The 17,173-nt window shown below is 48.8% G+C and overlaps 1 protein-coding gene across 1 annotated transcript in view; it reads right to left on the bottom strand.

Moving 5' to 3' along the window:
- Positions 1-14,381, bottom strand: part of LOC139559348 (protein CBFA2T1-like) — a 197,940-nt gene extending 183,559 nt beyond the window's left edge. The window contains exon 1 of the mRNA XM_071375276.1: positions 13,865-14,381. The gene's annotated coding sequence lies outside the window, so the exon portion shown is untranslated. The remainder of the gene's footprint in view (positions 1-13,864) is intronic.
- Between the last annotated feature and the right edge of the window lie 2,792 nt (positions 14,382-17,173).

Genomic DNA, 17,173 nt, shown 5'->3' with positions numbered 1-17,173 from the left:
ATCTATCCAACAGTACACCACTCTGTCTCCTATCTATCCAACAGTACACCATTCTGTCTCCTATCTATCCAACAGTACACCACTCTGTCTCCTATCTATCCAACAGTACACCACTCTGTCTCCTATCTATCCAACAGTACACCATTCTGTCTCCTATCTATCCAACAGTACACCACTCTGTCTCCTATCTATCCAACAGTACACCACTCTGTCTCCTATCTATCCAACAGTACACCACTCTGTCTCCTGTCTATCCAACAGTACACCACTCTGTCTCCTATCTATCCAACAGTACACCACTCTGTCTCCTATCTATCCAACAGTACACCATTCTGTCTCCTATCTATCCAACAGTACACCCCTCTGTCTCCTATCTATCCAACAGTACACCACTCTGTCTCCTATCTATCCAACAGTACACCATTCTGTCTCCTATCTATCCAACAGTACACCACTCTGTCTCCTATCTATCCAACAGTACACCACTCTGTCTCCTATCTATCCAACAGTACACCACTCTGTCTCCTATCTATCCAACAGTACACCACTCTGTCTCCTATCTATCCAACAGTACACCATTCTGTCTCCTATCTATCCAACAGTACACCCCTCTGTCTCCTATCTATCCAACAGTACACCCCTCTGTCTCCTATCTATCCAACAGTACACCACTCTGTAACAGTACACAGTGATCTGTTGATCACAGCAGGCCAGACAGACCAGCCAGTAAGTCCAGCCAGCCAGAATCACAGCAGGCCAGACAGACCAGCCAGTATGTCCAGCCAGCCAGAAACACAGCAGGCCAGACAGACCAGCCAGCAAGTCCAGCCAGCCAGAATCACAGCAGGCCAGACAGACCAGCCAGTAAGTCCAGCCTGCCAGAATCACAGCAGGCCAGACAGACCAGCCAGTATGTCCAGCCAGCCAGAATCACAGCATGCCAGACAGACCAGCCAGTAAGTCCAGCCAGAATCACAGCAGGCCAGACAGACCAGCCAGTAAGTCCAGCCAGCCAGAATCACAGCAGGCCAGCCAGACTAGCCAGTAAGTCCAGCCAGCCAGCCAGAATTAAAGCAGGCCAGACAGACCAGCCATTAAGTCCAACCAGCCAGCCAGAATCACAGCAGGCCAGACAGACCAGCCAGTAAGTCCAGCCAGCCAGAATCACAGCAGGCCAGACAGACCAGCCAGTAAGTCCAGCCATCCAGAATCACAGCAGGCCAGACAGACCAGCCAGTAAGACCAGACAACCAGAATCACAGCAGGCCAGACAGACCAGCCAGTAAGTCCAGACAGACAGACCAGCCAGTAAGCCCAGCCAGCCAGAATCACAGCAGGCCAGACAGACCAGCCAGTATGTCCAGACAGACAGACCAGCCATTAGGTCCAGCCAGCCAGAAAGTCAGACCTGCCATTAAGTCCAGCCAGCCAGACCAGCCAGTCAGCCAGCCAGCAAGTAGGTCCAGCCAGACCAGCCAGTAAGTCTAGCCAGCCAGACCAGCCATTAGGTCCAGCCAGCCAGAAAGTCAAACCTGCCATTAAGTCCAGCCAGCCAGACCAGCCAGTCAGCCAGCCAGCCGGACTAGCCAGTAAGTCCAGCCAGCCAAACCAGTCAGCAAGTCTAGCCAGCCAGCCAGTAAGTCCAGCCAGCCAGCCCAACCGGTAAGTCCAACCAGTCAGCCCAACCGGTAAGTCCAACCAGTCAGCCAGTAAGACCAGTCAGCCAGACCAGCCAGCAAGTCTAGCCGGCCAGTAAGTCCAGCCAGTAAGTCCAGCGAGCCAGACCAGTCAGCCAGTCAGCCAGCATGACCAGCTGACCTTTAAAAAAGCCTCTAGGACCCCTTACTATAATACTGACCTCTAACCTAGCCTCTACAACCCTTACTATAATACTGACCTCTAACCTAGCCTCTACAACCCATTACTGTAATACTGACCTCTAACCTAGCCTCTACAACCCTTTACTATAATACTGACCTCTAACCTAGCCTCTACAACCCCTTACTGTAATACTGACCTCTAACCTAGCCTCTACAACCCTTACTATAATACTGACCTCTAACCTAGCCTCTACAACCCCTTACTGTAATACTGACCTCTAACCTAGCCTCTACAACCCATTACTGTATACTGACCTCTAACCTAGCCTCTACAACCCCTTACTATATACTGACCTCTAACCTAGCCTCTACAACCCATTACTGTAATACTGACCTCTAACCTAGCCTCTACAACCCCTTACTATATACTGACCTCTAACCTAGCCTCTACAACCCCTTACTGTAATACTGACCTCTAACCTAGCCTCTACAACCCCTTACTGTAATACTGACCTCTAACCTAGCCTCTACAACCCATTACTGTAATACTGACCTCTAACCTAGCCTCTACAACCCCTTACTATATACTGACCTCTAACCTAGCCTCTACAACCCCTTACTGTAATACTGACCTCTAACCTAGCCTCTACAACCCCTTACTGTAATACTGACCTCTAACCTAGCCTCTACAACCCATTACTGTATACTGACCTCTAACCTAGCCTCTACAACCATTACTGTAATACTGACCTCTAACCTAGCCTCTACAACCCATTACTGTATACTGACCTCTAACCTAGCCTCTACAACCCCTTACTGTAATACTGACCTCTAACCTAGCCTCTACAACCCATTACTGTATACTGACCTCTAACCTAGCCTCTACAACCCCTTACTGTAATACTGACCTCTAACCTAGCCTCTACAACCCCTTACTGTAATACTGACCTCTAACCTAGCCTCTACAACCCATTACTGTAATACTGACCTCTAACCTAGCCTCTACAACCCCTTACTATATACTGACCTCTAACCTAGCCTCTACAACCCATTACTGTAATACTGACCTCTAACCTAGCCTCTACAACCCATTACTGTAATACTGACCTCTAACCTAGCCTCTACAACCCATTACTGTAATACTGACCTCTAACCTAGCCTCTACAACCCATTACTGTAATACTGACCTCTAACCTAGCCTCTACCCACCCCAACCAACGTATTTGACTTTAATTAATGCCATTCACTCTCTCTCTGTCTCTTTCTCTCTCTCTCTCAATTTCAATTTAAGCTGCATTATTGGCATGGGAAACATATGTTTACATTGCCAAAGCATGTGAAGTATATAATAAACGAAAGTGAAATAAACAATCAAACATGAACAGTAAACATTACACTCACAGAAGTTCCAAAAGAATAAAAACATTTCAAATGTCATATTATGTATATATACAGTGTTGTAACGATGTGCAAATAGTTAAAGTACAAAAGGGAAAAATAAATAAACATAAATATGGGTTGTATTTACAGTGGTGTTTGTTCTTCACTGGTTGCTCTTTTCTTGTGGCAACAGGTCACACATCTTGTTGCTGTGATGGCACACTGGTATTTCACCCAGTAGATATGGGAGGTTATCAAAATTTAAATTGTTTATGAATTCTTTGTGGGTCTGTGTAATCTGAGGGAAATATGTCTCTTTAATATGGTCACACATTTGGCAGGAGGTTAGGAAGTGCAGCTCAGTTTCCACCTCATTTTGTGGGCAGTGTGCACATAGCCTGTCTTCTCTTGAGAGCCATGTCTGCCTACGGCGGCCTTTCTCAATAGCAAGGCTATGCTCACTGAGTCTGTACATAGTCAAAGCTATCCTTAAGTTTGGGTCAGTCGCAGTGGTCAGGTATTCTGGCACTGTGTAGTCTATTTTTATGGCCAAATAGCATTCTAGTTTGCTCTGTTTTTTTGTTAATTATTTCCAAATGTGTCAAGAAAATATTTTTTCGTTTCTCATGATTTGGTTGGGTCTAATTGTGTCACTGTCCTGGGGCTCTGTGGGGTCTGTTTGTGTTTGCTGGCCCCAGGACCAGCTTGCTTAGGGGGACTCTTCTCCAGGTTCATCTCTCTGTAGGTGAAGGCTTTGTTATGGAAGGTTTGGGAATCGCTTCCTTTTAGGTGGTTGTAGAATTTAACGTCTCTTTTCTGGATTTTGATAATTAGCGGGTGTCGGCCTTATTCTGCTCTGCATGCATTATTTGGTGTTTTACATTGTACACAGAGTATATTTCTGCAGAATTCTGCATGCAGAATCTCAATTTGGTGTTTGTCCCATTTTGTGAATTATTGGTTGGTGAGCGGACCCCAGACCTCACAACCATAAAGGGCAATGGGTTCTATAACTGATTCAAATATTTTTTATCCAGATCCTAATTGGTATGTCGAATTTTATGTTCCTTTTGATGGCATAGAATGCCCTTCTTGCCTTGTCTCTCAGATCGTTCACAGCTTTGTGGAAGTTACCTGTGGCGCTGATGTTTAGGCCAATGTATGTATAGTTTTTTGTGTGCTCTAGGGTAACGGTGTCTAGATGGAATTTGTATTTGTGGTCCTGGTGACTGGACCTATTTTGGAACACCATTATATTTGTCTTACTGAGATTTACTGTCAGGGCCCAGGTCTGGCAGAATCTGTGCAGAAGATCTAGGTGCTGCTGTAGACCCTCCTTGGTTGGTGACGGAAGCACCAGATCATCAGCAAACAGTAGACATTTGACTTCAGATTCTAGTAGGGTGAGGCCGGGTGCTGCAGACTTTTCTAGTGCCCTCGCTAATTTGTTGATATATATGTTGAAGAGGGTGGGGCTTAAGCTGCATCCCTGTCTCACCCCACGGCCCTGTGTGTTTTTTTTTGCCTATTTTAACCGCACACTTGTTGTTTGTGTACATGGATTTTATAATGTTGTATGTTTTTTTCCCAATACCACTTCATCAATTTGTATAGCAGACCCTCATGCCAAATTGAGTCGAAGGCTTTTTTGAAATCAACAAAAGACTTTGCCTTTGTTTTGTTATGTTTGTCTGTCGATTAGGGTGTGCAGGGTGAATATGTGGTCTGTTGTACGATCATTTGGAAAAAAGCCAATTTGACATTTGCTCAGTACATTGTTGAGAATGAGTCTGCTGTTATTGATAATGCAGAGGATTTCCACAAGGTTGCTGTTGACGCATATCCCACGGTAGTTATTGGGGTCAAATCTGTCTCCACTTTGTGGATTGGGGGGGATCAGTCCTTGGTTTCAAATATTGGGGAAGATGCCAGAGCTGAGGATGATGTTAAAGAGTTTTAGTATTTAAGCCAATTGGAATTTGTGGTCTGTATATTATACCATTTCATTGAGGATACCATCAACACCACAGGCCGTTTTGGGTTGGAGGGTTTGTATTTTGTCCTGTAGTTCATTCAAGGTAATTGTAGAATCCAGTGGGTTCTGGTAGTCTTTAATAGTTGATTCTAAGATTTGTATTTGATCATGTATATGTTTTTGCTGTTTGTTCTTTGTTATAGAGCCAAAAAGATTGGAGAAGTGGTTTACCCATACATCTCCATTTTGGATAGATAATTCTTCGTGTTGTTGTTTGTTTAGTGTTTTCCAATTTTCCCAGAAGTGGTTAGAGTCTATGGATTCTTCAATTACATTGAGCTGATTTCTGACGTGCTGTTCCTTCTTTTTCCGTAGTGTATTTCTGTATTGTTTTAGTGATTCACCATAGTGAAGGGTCAGGTTTTCTGTCTCTATGTTTTTGGCTGGATAGGTTTCTCAATTTCTTTCTTAGGTTTTTGCATTCTTCATCAAACCATTTGTCATTGTTGTTCATTTTCTTCGGTTTTCTGCTATATATTTAGATTTGATATGGAAGCAGAGAGGTCAAATAAACTGCTAAGATTTTCTACTGCCAGGTTTACACCTTCACTATTACAGCGGAACATTTTGTCCAGGAAGTTGTCTTAAAGGGATTGAATTTGTTGTTGCCTAATTGTTTTTTGGTAGGTTTCCACACTACATTCCTACCATCTATAGCATTTCTTAATATTACTCAGTTCCTTTGGCTTTGATGCCTCATGATTGAGTATTGCTCTGTTAAAGTAGACTGTGATTTAGCTGTGGTCTGATAGGGGTGTCAGTGGACTGACTGTGAACGCTCTGACAGACTCTGGGTTGAGGTCAGTGATAAAGTAGTCTACAGTACTACTGCCAAGAGATGAGCTATAGGTGTACCTACCATAGGAGTCTCCTCGAAGCCTACTATTGACTATGTACATACCCAGCGTAAGACAGAGTTGCAGGAGTTGTGACCCGTTTTTGTTGGTTATGTTGTTATAGTTGTGCCTAGGGGGGCATATTGGGGAGGAAATGTTGCCACCTCCAGGCAGGTGTTTGTCCCCCTGTGTGCTGAGGGTGTCAGGTTCTTGTCCAGTTCTGGCATTTAGGTCACCACAGACTAGTACATGTCCCTGGGCCTGGAAATGATTGATTTCCCCCTCCAGGATGGAGAAGCTGTCTTCATTAAAGTATGGGGATTCTAGTGAGGGGATATAGGTAGCACACATGAGGACATTTTTCTCTGTTGAGATCATTTCCTTTTGAATTTCTAGTCAAATGTAAAATGTTCCTGTTTTGATGAATTTAATAGAGTGAGTTAGGTCTGCTCTACACCAAATTAGCATACCCCCTGAGTCTCTTCCCTGTTTCACACCTGGTAGTGTGGTGGATGGGACTACCAGCTCTCTGTAACCTAGAGGGCAACCAGTGGGTCTGTCTCCTCTATACCACCCACCTGGTAGTGTGGTGGATGGGACTACCAGCTCTCTGTAACCTAGAGGGCAACCAGTGGGTCCGTCTCCTCTGTACCGTGTTTCTTGTAGGATGACAATGTCTGTATTTACGATTTCTTTGATGAAGTCTGAGTTCCTGCTCTTTAGGCCAAAGACAGAGGACCTCAGGCCTTGTATATTCCAGGATGAGACATGTCCCTCTCACTGTTTCTATGTTTTTCTCTTCACACACATGCTGAGTGGTAATTGAAAAGCCAGTTTCATGTTGTGTGTCTAGCCTACAGTCCAACCAGTCAGAACAATCAAATGATTAACATGTATTGATTTCCCCAATCATAGCAATAAGTATTATCACAGCTAGCTACAAGATTAGGGAGCAGTGAACTACATGTTGCAGTAGCTTGATGGTAGTTCAACTAGTAATTTAACTACATGTTGCAGTAGCTTGATGGTAGTTCAACTAGTAATTTAACTACATGTTACAGTAGCTTGATGATAGTTCAACTAGTAATTTAACTACATGTTGCCGTAGCTTGATGGTATTTCAACTAGTAATTTAACTACATGTTGCCGTAGCTTGATGGTATTTCAACTAGTAATTTAACTACATGTTATAGTAGCTTGATGATAGTTCAACTAGTAATTTAACTACATGTTATAGTAGCTCGATGGTAGTTCAACTAGTAATTTAACTACATGTTACAGTAGCTTGATGGGAATTCAACTAGTAATTTAACTACATGTTACAGTAGCATCTACATTCTACTCATCACCCCAGCAGCCTAGACCCCATCACCCCAGCAGCCTAGACCCCATCACCCCAGCAGCCTAGACTCCATCACCCCAGCAGCCTAGACCTCATCACCCCAGCAGCCTAGACCCCATCACCCCAGCAGCCTAGACCTCATCACCCCAGCAGCCTAGACCCCATCACCCCAGCAGCCTAGACCCCATCACCCCAGCAGCCTAGACCCCATCACCCCAGCAGCCTACACCTCATCACCCAGCAGCCTAGACCTCATCACCCCAGCAGACTAGACTCCATCACCCCAGCAGCCTAGACCCCATCACCCCAGCAGCCTAGACTCCATCACCCCAGCAGCCTAGACTCCATCACCCCAGCAGCCTAGACCCCATCACCCCAGCAGCCTAGACCTCATCACCCCAGCAGCCTAGACCCCATCACCCCAGCAGCCTAGACCCCATCACCCCAGCAGCCTAGACCCCATCACCCCAGCAGCCTAGACCCCATCACCCCAGCAGCCTAGACCTCATCACCCAGCAGCCTAGACCTCATCACCCCAGCAGACTAGACTCCATCACCCCAGCAGCCTAGACCCCATCACCCCAGCAGCCTAGACTCCATCACCCCAGCAGCCTAGACTCCATCACCCAGCAGCCTAGACCTCATCACCCCAGCAGACTAGACTCCATCACCCCAGCAGCCTAGACCCCATCACCCCAGCAGCCTAGACTCCATCACCCCAGCAGCCTAGACTCCATCACCCCAGCAGCCTAGACCTCATCACCCCAGCAGCCTAGACCACATCACCCCAGCAGCCTAGACCCCATCACCCCAGCAGCCTAGACCCCATCACCCCAGCAGCCTAGACCCCATCACCCCAGCAGCCTAGACCCCATCACCCCAGCAGCCTAGACCCCATCACCCCAGCAGCCTAGAGCTCATCACCCCAGCAGACTAGACCCCATCACCCAGCAGCCTAGACCTCATCACCCAGCAGCCTAGACCCCATCACCCCAACAGCATAGACCACATAACCCCAGCAGACTAGACCTCATCACCCCAGCAGACTAGACCTCATCACCCAGCAGCCTAGACCCCATCACCCCAGCAGGCTAGACCTCATCACCAAGCACACTAGACGCTATCACCCCAGCAGCCTAGAACTCATCACCCAGCAGCCTAGACCCCATCACCCCAGCAGCCTAGATCTCATCACCCCAGCAGACTAGACCTCATCACCCCAGCAGACTAGATCTCATCACCCCAGCAGACTAGACCTCATCACCACAGCAGACTAGACCTCATCACCTAGCAGCCTACACCCCATCACCCCAACAGACTAGACCACATCACCCCAGCAGCGTAGACCTCATCACCCCAGCAGCCAAGACCCCATCACCCCAGCAGCCTAGACCCCATCACCACAGCAGCCTAGACCCCATCACCACAGCAGCCTAGACCCCATCACCACAGCACACTAGACCCCATCACCACAGCATACTAGACCTAATCACCCCAGCATACTAGACCTCATCACCCCAGCAGCCAAGACCCCATCACCCCAGCAGCCTAGACCCCATCACCCCAGCAGCCTAGACCCCATCACCACAGCATACTAGACCCCATCACCACAGCATACTAGACCTAATCACCCCAGCATACTAGACCTCATCACCACAGCATACTAGACCTCATCACCCCAGCAGCCTAGACCCCATCACCCCAGCAGCCTAGACCCCATCACCACAGCATACTAGACCTCATCACCCCAGCAGCCTAGACCCCATCACCCCAGCATACTAGACCTAATCACCCCATCAGCCTAGACCCCATCACCCCAGCACACTAGACCCCATCACCCCAGCAGCCTAGACCTCATCACCCCAGCAGCCTAGACCTCATCACCCCAGCAGCCTAGACCCCATCACCCCAGAAGCCTAGACCACATCACCCCAGCAGACTAGACCTCATCACCCCAGCAGCCTAGATCTCATCACCCAGCAGACTAGACCTCATCACCCCAGCAGACTAGACCTCATCACCACAGCAGCCTAGACCTCATCACCCAGCAGACTAGACCACATCACCCCAGCATACTAGACCCCATCACCCCAACAGCCTAGACTACATCACCCCAGCAGACTAGACCTCATCACCCCAGCAGACTAGACCTCATCACCCAGCAGCCTAGACCCCATCACCCCAGCAGCCTAGATCTCATCACCCCAGCCGACTAGACCCCATCACCCCAGCAGACTAGACCCCATCACCCCAGCAGACTAGACCCCATCACCCCAGCAGACTAGACCTCATCACCCCAGCAGACTAGACCCCATCACCCCAGCAGACTAGACCTCATCACCCCAGCAGCCTAGACCCCATCACCCCAGTAGGCTAGACCCCATCACCCCAGCAGACTAGACCTCATCACCCCAGCAGACTAGACCCCATCACCCCAGCAGACTAGACCCCATCACCCCAGCAGACTAGACCCCATCACCCCCGCAGGCTAGACCCCATCACCCCAGCAGACTAGACCTCATCACCCCAGCAGCCTAGACCCCATCACCCCAGCAGACTAGACCCCATCACCCCAGCAGACTAGACCCCATCACCCCAGCATACTAGACCCCATCACCCCAGCAGACTAGACCCCATCACCCCAGCAGACTAGACCCCATCACCCCAGCAGCCTAGACCCCATCACCCAGCAGCCTAGACCTCATCACCCCAGCAGACTAGACCCCATCACCCCAGCAGACTAGACCTCATCACCCCAGCAGGCTACACCACATCACCACATCACCACATTACCCCAGCAGCCTAGACACCATCACCCCAGGAGCCTAGACTCCATCACCCCAGCACACTAGACCCCATCACCCCAGCAGACTAGACCCCATCACCCCAGCAGACTAGACCCCATCACCCCAGCAGACTAGACCTCATCACCCCAGCAGGCTACACCACATCACCACATCACCACATTACCCCAGCAGCCTAGACACCATCACCCCAGGAGCCTAGACTCCATCACCCCAGCACACTAGACCCCATCACCCCAGCAGACTAGACCGCATCACCCCAGCACACTAGACCCCATCACCCCAGCAGCCTAGACCCCATCACCCCAGCAGCCTAGACCCCATCACCCCAGCAGACTAGACCCCATCACCCCAGCAGCCTAGACCCCATCACCCCAGCAGCCTAGACCCCATCACCCCAGCACACTAGACCCCATCACCCCAGCAGCCTAGACCCCATCACCCCAGCAGACTAGACCCCATCACCCCAGCAGACTAGACCCCATCACCCCAGCATACTAGACCCCATCACCCCAGCAGCCTAGACCCCATCACCCCAGCAGCCTAGACCCCATCACCCCAGCAGACTAGACCCCATCACCCCAGCAGACTAGACCGCATCACCCCAGCACACTAGACCCCATCACCCCAGCAGCCTAGACCCCATCACCCCAGCAGCCTAGACCCCATCACCCCAGCAGACTAGACCCCATCACCCCAGCAGACTAGACCGCATCACCCCAGCACACTAGACCTCATCACCCCAGCAGCCTAGACCCCATCACCCCAGCAGCCTAGACCCCATCACCCCAGCACACTAGACCCCATCACCCCAGCAGCCTAGACCCCATCACCCCAGCAGCCTAGACCCCATCACCCCAGCAGACTAGACCTCATCACCCCAGCAGGCTAGACCCCATCACCCCAGCAGCCTAGACCCCATCACCCCAGCAGCCTAGACCCCATCACCCCAGCAGCCTAGACCCCATCACCCCAGCAGCCTAGACCCCATCACCCCAGCAGCCTAGACCTCATCACCCAGCAGCCTAGACCCCATCACCCCAGCAGACTAGACCTCATCACCCAGCAGACTAGACCCCATCACCCCAGCAGCCTAGACCCCATCACCCAGCAGGCTAGACCCCATCACCCCAGCAGACTAGACCCCATCACCCCAGCAGCCTAGACCTCATCACCCAGCAGGCTAGACCCCATCACCCCAGCAGACTAGACCCCATCACCCCAGCAGACTAGACCCCATCACCCCAGCAGCCTAGACCCCATCACCCCAGCACACTAGACCCCATCACCCCAGCAGGCTAGACCCCGTCACCCCAGCAGACTAGACCCCATCAACCCAGCAGCCTGCCAAGTGTCTGCTCTTTTCCTTTCTCAGCACAGAAGACATGCTGACTGCCACGGAGACCAAGTTCCCATAGCCAGGAGTAAAAAATATAAACCAACCCTTTTCATTTCAATGTTAAGCTGTTGCCCAAACACTAGGTTACCCCACCACTACCAATACAACCACTGCCCCCTAAAATAAATCCCATTTCAACTTCAACTTGGATTTTTTTTGGGGGGGTCACGTGAGGATTTGTGGGCATTGACAAAGTCTCAGTGGGTGGATAGTAAAAACATCAGGATGGATTGAGGAGATGTGACTGGTCCTTGGTTGGGGTTTGGCCAGGTGGTGTCCTAATGACATGCAAAGTCCCACAGATGTCAACCTTTAAAAGAAGAGCGACCAAAACTATGAAGAGCAGAAACACAGACAGCACAGTGTGTTGCTAAGACCCTTGAATGAGCCGGGTTCAGGGCTCCAGACTCCAGGGGATTGTCAGCTGACGTAAAGGCCTACTTCAGGTTGAAGGGGTGACATTGGATCTGACAGATTGGTGTGTGTGTGTGTGTGTGTGTGTGTGTGTGTGTGTGTGTGTGTGTGTGTGTGTGTGTGTGTGTGTGTGTGTGTGTGTGTGTGTGTGTGTGTGTGTGTGTGTGTGTGTGTGTGTGTGTGTGTTGGGAGAGCAGACAGGCTGGCCAGGCATGAACATTAAAGCATTCTTTCATACTGACATGTATATTATTATTAAATTATACATTTTTATATACTACACACTGATATGAATAATATTAATTTAATTATTCATTTTATATTCTACATACTGATATGTATATTATTATTCATTTATATATACTACATACTGATATGAAAATTATTATTTAATTATTCATTTTTATATACTACATACTGGCATGTATATTGATATGCAATTGTATATACTACATGATGATATGTATATTGATATTCAACGGCATATACTAGACCCGATCACCCCAGCATACTAGACCACGTCACCCCAGCATACTAGACCCCATCACCCCAGCATACTAGACCACGTCACCCCAGCATACTAGACCCCATCACCCCAGCACACTAGACCCCATCACCCCAGCATACTAGACCCCATCACCCCAGCACACTAGACCCCATCACCCCAGCATACTAGACCCCATCACCCCAGCATACTAGACCCCATCACCCCAGCATACTAGACCCCATCACCCCAGCACACTAGACCCCATCACCCCAGCATACTAGACCCCATCACCCCAGCATACTAGACCCCATCACCCCAGCACACTAGACCCCATCACCCCAGCAGCCTAGACCCCATCACCCCAGCATACTAGACCCCATCACCCCAGCACACTAGACCCCATCACCCCAGCATACTAGACCCCATCACCCCAGCATACTAGACCCCATCACCCCAGCATACTAGACCCCATCACCCCAGCACACTAGACCCCATCACCCCAGCATACTAGACTCCATCACGCCAGCATACTAGACCCCATCACCCCAGCATACTAGACCCCATCACGCCGAATCACTCCGAATTTCTAAGGTTCGGCTTAAGGTTTGGGATCGGCTTAAAACCAAAATATCTAAAACAACTTTCTATCCTGCTGTATTCGAACATTAAACCATCGGAGCCAGAGGCAGACGCTTATGACCATGTGCCATACACGCAAAACAGAAACACACTTGAAGGTGACTGTTGCCCCTAGTGGCCGATTTTCACGTCATCTCCCGATGTCCTAAGACATGGATGGATGTCCAATACTGACTTATCACGGGTGACCTGCCTGCCCAAATCATCCTTGTATGAAAACATTACGCGCGGAAAGAACCACGTTGCATACATAGTGAATTCTTTCACCGGGGTTTTCTCTTATGTCTAATGAACATGAAAAATGACAACTAGAACATAATAAGCCTGCTGATTAAAATCCATGTTAAATTATTACAGGTCTGTTTCACCAGAGATTCCCTTTATTTTACGCGCATTTATTTCCAATAATACCATATCCGGTTGCGCATGAATATAAACCGCAATTCCATAGTCTAGATCATAGATTATTTCAATTCATATTCATATTTTGACAGTATTTTTGACGAAGCATTTCCATAAAAGAGCCATTGCCCACTTCAGCAACCACCTTTGTTGTATCCGATACGTTTCACCACGGCTACAACGCAACAGCAAGTCTCACCAGATGATCTAGCCGATATTGACTTCTCTCCACAACCAAATATACACAGCAACATAAAAGACAAGCAAAGAAGAGAGTGAACTTGTGAATACATAAATGGCACTTACACTGAAAAGATGCAAAATTCCCACCATGCGTTACGATGGTGTGAGGGCAAAAAAATGTATTTCCAGTCAGTCTCTGACTCCGGTACCACTCCAATCAATGTTAGAATGACGAATGTTTATCAGTTCGGTCAATAAGAAGAACGGCTCAAGAAGTCGGAACGGTCCGTCATAGATACCCAGAACACATGAGCAGCACAGCAGGGTGGCAACGATTCTTCATTCAGCAGACAACATTCTGGATGGAACGGAACTGATGTTCAAGGCGTTCGAGTCGAGCTAGAGAGAAAACACGGAGGTGATGCGACGCTATCAAATAAACTGTTCTGCTTTTCCGTCGCTGAAAGCCTTTTAATCTTCCAAAAAGACTGTTGAAATGAAATGAATTTAATCTTATAGATATAGGCTAGTCTAGGTTAGAGAGGAGATGAATAACAACACATTAGGACTTGCACATCTGGCGCGCCTACCGGTTGTGTGTCGGTTGCCGTTAGAACGAGGAATAGAATAGTGATGCTTCCTCCTGCAGTTGGGGTCGGTCGGCGGCGCTCCGGGACCCAGGTGGAGGGAGTCGGTGTGGGCGGGCTCCCAGCGGTGGGAGGAGGAGGAGGAGGAGGATGTGTGACAGGCTGACTGAGCAAGCAGCTCCAGCAGGCTGAGGCGTCTGTGTCCCAAAACAGGTTGTCGAGGTCAAGTAGAAGTAAGTAGAAGTGGCCCTCTAAAATTATATTTCAATTCAAGGGGCTTTATTGGCATGGGACACATATGTTAACGTTGCCAAAGCACATGAAGAAGATAATAAACACAAGTGGAATAAACAATAAAAATGAACATTAAATAATACACTCACAGAAGTTCCAAAAGAATAAAGACATTACAAATGTCATATTATGTGCAAATAGGTACAAAAGTGGGAAAATAAACATAATATGGGTTGTATTTACAGTGGTGTTTGTTCTTCACTGGTTGACCTTTTCTTGTGGCAACAGGTCACAAATCTTGCTGCTGTGATGGAATACTGTGGTATTTCACCCAGTAGATATGGGAGTTGATCAAAATTGGATTTGTTTTAGAATTCTTTGTGAGTCTGTGTAATCCGAGGGAAATTTGTGTCTCTAATATGGTCATACATTTGGCAGGAGGTTAGGAAGTGCAGCTCAGTTCCCACCTCATTTTGTGGGCAGTGTGCACATAGCCTGTCTTCTCTTGAGAACCAGGTCTGCCTACTGCGGCCTTTCTCAATAGCAAGGCTACGCTCACTGAGGCTGTACATAATCTGTACTCTTTCTCTCTAAACTCACGCAGGTTACCCTGCAGTAACACAATAAACTTTCCCGACCATATGGAAGTCATTCCGCCAGCCGAGTAGAGTAGAGCTGAGCCAATCAGAGTAGAGTAGAGCTGAGCCAATCAGAGTAGAATAGAGCTGAGCCAAGCAGAGTAGAGTAGAGCTGAGCCAATCAGAGTAGAGTAGAGCTGAGCCAGGCAGAGCAGAGTAGAGTAGAGCCAATCAGAGTAGAGTAGAGCTGAGCCAGGCAGAGCAGGTTAGAGCAGAGCCAATCAGAGCAGAGTAGAGCAGAGCCAATCAGAGTAGAGTAGAGCTGAGCCAATCAGAGTAGAGTAGAGCTGAGTCAATCAGAGTAGAGTAGAGCTGAGCCAATTAAGGTAGAGTAGAGCTGAGTCAATCAGAGTAGAGTAGAGCTGAGCCAATTAAGGTAGAGTAGAGCTTAGCCAATCAGAGTAGAGTAGAGCTGAGCCAATCAGAGTAGAGCAGAGCTGAGCCAGGCAGAGCAGAGTAGAGCAGAGCCAATCAGAGCAGAGTAGAGCAGAGCCAATCAGAGTAGAGTAGAGCTGAGCCAATCAGAGTAGAGTAGAGCTGAGCCAATCAGAGTAGAGTAGAGCTGAGTCAATCAGAGTAGAGTAGAACTGAGCCAGGCAGAGCAGAGTAGAGTAGAGCAGAGCCAATCAGAGTAGAGTAGAGCTGAGCCAGGCAGAGCAGAGTAGACCAGAGCCAATCAGAGCAGAGTAGAGCTGAGCCAGGCAGAGCAGAGTAGACCAGAGCCAATCAGAGCAGAGTAGAGCTGAGCCAGGCAGAGCAGAGTAGACCAGAGCCAATCAGAGCAGAGTAGAGCTGAGCCAGGCAGAGCAGAGTAGACCAGAGCCAATCAGAGCAGAGTAGAATAGAGTAGAGCAGAGCCAGGCAGAGCAGATCAGAGTAGACCAGAGCCAATCAGAGCAGAGTAGAGCAGAGCCAGGCAGAGCAGAGTAGAGCAGAGCCAGGCAGAGCAGATTAGAATAGAGTAGAGCAGAGCCAGGCAGAGTAGAGTAGAGCTGAGCTAGGCAGCAGCCAGGGTAAGCAGAAGCTTCATTATTACAGCCTGTTGATAACAGCCCTCTCTCTCTCTCTCTCTCTCTCTCTCTCTCTCTCTCTCTCTCTCTCTCTCTCTCTCTCTCTCTCTCTCTCTCTCTCTCTCTCTCTCTCTCTCTCTCTCTCTCTCTCTCTCTCTCTCTCTCTCTCTCTCTCTCTCTCTCTCTCTCTCTCTCTCTCTCTCTCTCTCTCTCTCTCTCTCTCTCTCTCTCTCTCTCTCTCTCTCTCTCTCTCTCTCTCTCTCTCTCTCTCTCTCTCTCTCTCTCTCTCTCTCTCTCTCTCTCTCTCTCTCTCTCTCTCTCTCTCTCTCTCTCTCTCTCTCTCTCTCTCTCTCTCTCTCTCTCTCTCTCTCTCTCTCTAAGCCAGGCAGGTTACCCTGCAGTAATCCAAGGCAAACACGTTCCATCTGGAAGTCATTCTGCCTCTGACAAAGTAGAACTGAGCAGACCAGAACAAAGCAGAGTAGAGCAGAGCAGAGCAGAGCAGAGCAGAGTAGAGTAGAGTAGAGTAGAGCAGAGCAGAGCAGAGCAGAGTAGAGTAGAGTAGAGTAGAGTTGTGTTGAGGAAGGGAGAGTAGAGTAGAGTTGTGCTGAGGCAGGGAGAGTAGAGTAGAGTTGTGCTGAGGCAGGGAGAGTAGAGTAGAGTTGTGTTGAGGCAGGGAGAGTAGAGTAGAGTTGTGCTGAGGCAGGGAGAGTAGAGTAGAGCTGTGCTGAGGCAGGGAGAGTAGAGTAGAGTTGTGCTGAGGCATGGAGAGTAGAGTAGAGTTGTGTTGAGGAAGGGAGAGTAGAGTAGAGTTGTGCTGAGGCAGGGAGAGTAGAGTAGAGTTGTGCTGAGGCAGGGAGAGTAGAGTAGAGTTATGTTGAGGCAGGGAGGGTAGAGTAGAGTTGTGCTGAGTCAGGGAGAGTAGAGTAGAGCTGTGCTGAGGCATGGAGAGTAGAGTAGAGT

Source organism: Salvelinus alpinus, chromosome 29, assembly GCF_045679555.1.
Source record: "Salvelinus alpinus chromosome 29, SLU_Salpinus.1, whole genome shotgun sequence".
NCBI lineage: Eukaryota > Metazoa > Chordata > Actinopteri > Salmoniformes > Salmonidae > Salvelinus > Salvelinus alpinus.
This window is presented reverse-complemented; position numbering and strand designations above follow the sequence as displayed.